We start from the raw sequence: 3,407 nt of genomic DNA, 5'->3' as shown, positions 1-3,407 counted from the left end.
GCAATAAGGGTTCATGAGCAGCAGGGGATCCTTGTTTCCACCCACACCCCCATTTCGATTTTCTGCAGGGTTTGTTTTTTTTTTGTCTTAACTTTTTTAAAAACCTAAACTCTTTTATAATGTCAATTGTTGGTGTCTCTACTGAAAGTAATTTACAACTTTTTTTGTATTCTTAATTGTTGAGGAAAGGTTGAAATAGTCGTCTGCAAGCAGAACTGCACCATGGAAAGATAAATATTTATGCTGTTTCCAAGTACACTAGCAGTCCAATCAGATCGTCTTTTACAAAGCAGGAAATGTCCTTTCTGTGTGGACTTTGCATGTTCTCCCTGTGTTTGTGTGGGTATTCCAGCTTCTTCCCAAAGTCCAAAGACATGCATTTAGTGGAGTTATGTTAATTAATTATTCTAAATTACCCATAGCTGTGAATGTGAGTGTGAAAGGCTGCCTGTCTCTCTGTGTTGGCCCCGTGACAAGCTGGTGACCTGTCCAAGGTGTACCCTGCCTCTTGTCTTATGGTCACTGGGATAGGCTCCAAACAGCCAGAAGACATTTTTAAACCATTTAACTTTTATCTGTAAATTCTATTACAGGTGTTGCCTCTTTGCCCCCGACATCAGCTTTATAACCTGCAATGCAATGGGCTCAGTGTCTGGATTAGTTGGCTCAGAAGGATAAGAATTAAACTCCAGAGCAAGAGGTCAGGAGTTTGAGAAGTGTCTCCTTCTTTGGGCCAGTATGATTTGTGTTTACAAATCAACAATTTTACAAACACAAAAGTAGTAGTTAACTAGGGCTGAGCTAAGACCAAAATAACAAACACCTCGACAACAGAGCTAGCCTAACCAAAAGCTTCCCCCCCCCCCAATCTTCCAAAACAAAAGGCATCTCAGCTCTACTTACTCCTTCAACCATGCACACAATTATAATTGATGTTACAAAAAATACTGGATTTGGAAAACAAACAAGTGAATGATCCTCTCTACAGACCGTGGCTATCTTGACTCCTTATGTAAGGTGTGGTCACCAGCCTCGAGCCAATCGTGTTTGAGCTGCACCTCCACATTTCAGCATATTCTACCTCTTCATAGAGGAAGGAACACAGCAGTTGCACACAATGACACAAAAATAACACAGCAGTCATAACAGTTCTAATCAATAAGACCATAATATAGATGAATTCTTGAAATTCAAGAAAGTCCTATAAGGATGTCTGGGCAACAGCGAGGTTACGTCTCTGATATCGGCACAGCTTTAATGTCGGAACTATTAGCACAACTTTTGGAACTATTGAACCAAGACATGAAGAAAAGAAGGTCAGCTGACGGTTAATCAATTTCTAAATGTTCGCCTGGTGGCCTGACATTGGCCTGTTGTTGTACATTTCCTGTTGTCAAGACAACCGTTCTCATTTGGCTCAACATAAGCACCATCTAACGCCATCCCTCAATTCAGACAAAGAAAAATATTTTTTTAAAATAACACTGACCTTTTATTTAAGTAAAGTTTGGATCTTCAGTCATTAATTAATGATTTAGGAAAAAATAAATAAATACAAAAAATTTCTGGCTTTTGAAGTAGAGCATGCTCCACATCAGCAATCATTGTGGCCTTTTTTTCATCTTCACTAAACACAGAAACAGAGTTTCAAAATGACAGTTTACAACAACAGTCATCTTTGGACTCTCTACATTGAAGGGTGGGGATCTTAAAGTGTAATAGAGAGAACCTGGAGAATCCTCTGTGAACAAGAAAACAAAAAAGGGAAATCGTCCAGCAGAACCAGGCTCAGACAGGGTCAGCTTTCTCCCATGACCAGCTGGGGGTGAGAGGAAAAAGAAGAAAGAAAAGTGAAGCATAGAGAAAGAAGACAAAAAACAAAACTACAGGAGGAAAAAAGTTAAAAGCAAAAGCTGCATATAAAGACATCAGAAGTGAAAGAGAGGACAGTGGGGGAAACACCTCAGGGCATTGTGGGAAGTCCCCCAGCAGTCTGACCCTCTGCTAAGTGATGTTTCACGCTCGACTGATCCTGCCCTAACTACACAGCAAATTCAAAAGTGTTACATTTTTTGGTGTTAATAGTCTCCTTGCAAAAGTAGAGTTAATTTTACTCTAAGTAGAGTCACATTCTTTTAATGTAACTCTGAGGTGCAAAATGATAGTAGTTAAAATCGAGTGTTAAAAATGAGTGTTTCTCTGTCAAATCTGGAGGTGTTACAATGGAAACATTAACTCCTGACCTCTTAACTCTGAACTCCTACAGGAGCTATGACACCAATAGAGTACATTCACAGACTCCGCCCCCAGCACGGCTCCAATCGAAGCTGAAGTGAAGCCGTTTCAGAACATTTTGCTCTACATATTTGAGTTGTTTGCCATGCTTGGTAAGTCATTTTTTCAAAGATTGTTTCAATTATTATTATGAGCTTTTACTTCTGTGGCTCTTTGGAGTTGAGACAAAGCTGTGTGAAAGGCATTAGCCATGTTACTCGGTGATAGCATAATATTCTGTTTTAGCTAGCTGAAAGGTATTGTTTGCGGGCAAATACCACAGCCTTGGAAAAAAAGCTTGCATGTGAATTTTCAGTCAAACTTTTGGTCAAATACACCTAAAGCAATGTCTAGAATGTGAAATGTTGGTATAATGGTGCTACTTGAAGCCTGAAAACGATCGCCCATAAAAAAAAACGAGCAAACAGCAATAGCTGACGTCCTGACTCGATTCTACGTTAGCATAGATCCCTTCAGAGATTTGTGCACACGGTTTAGGTAAAAATGAAAAAGGTTGAGGTTTTACATTTAGTTCAGTATTACCTGTTGCCTGTGTCTTTGTCTTTTGGGAAAATACTTTACACAAGTAATGGCTCAAAGAGGATTCCTTTTTTTTACTGTGCTGCAATTGTTTACTGGATTATTTGTGCCGTTAATTAGTGTCAACTAATTTTTATTCAATCTCTGCACAGGATATGCTTGTGAAGATGGAATATGGGGGAGAGCAGAAGTGCGTTGAAGTTCCACAAAGTGATGAATGAAGGACATGCATATTGTATTGAAGAAATAAGTGTTGAGAATGCTGTTATTTGCATTTACCATGTCAGACCTTTTGATAAACAAAATTCTAATGAAAGTGAGAACATGTATACTGTTACATCTTTCAGAAAATGTTTTGAAATTGTGGTGCACAGTTCAGAATAAAAGTTTTTTCAAAAACCATTGCATCTTTTTAGTAAATGTTTATTTCCAAAAGAAATTTCTAGAAGTTCAGAACAGTAAAATTCCTGCTTTTTAGAATGAATTAGAAGATAACTCTTACGTAGTTAAACTAAAATACTCTTTGAGAGTTAATATATAAACTCTTAACACCAAGTGTTAAATTATCAACTCCAGACAGATTTGGTGTTTAA

The sequence above is a fragment of the Astatotilapia calliptera genome, chromosome 7 (genome assembly GCF_900246225.1).
Source record: "Astatotilapia calliptera chromosome 7, fAstCal1.2, whole genome shotgun sequence".
NCBI classification, from domain to species: Eukaryota; Metazoa; Chordata; class Actinopteri; order Cichliformes; family Cichlidae; genus Astatotilapia; species Astatotilapia calliptera.
This window is presented reverse-complemented; position numbering follows the sequence as displayed.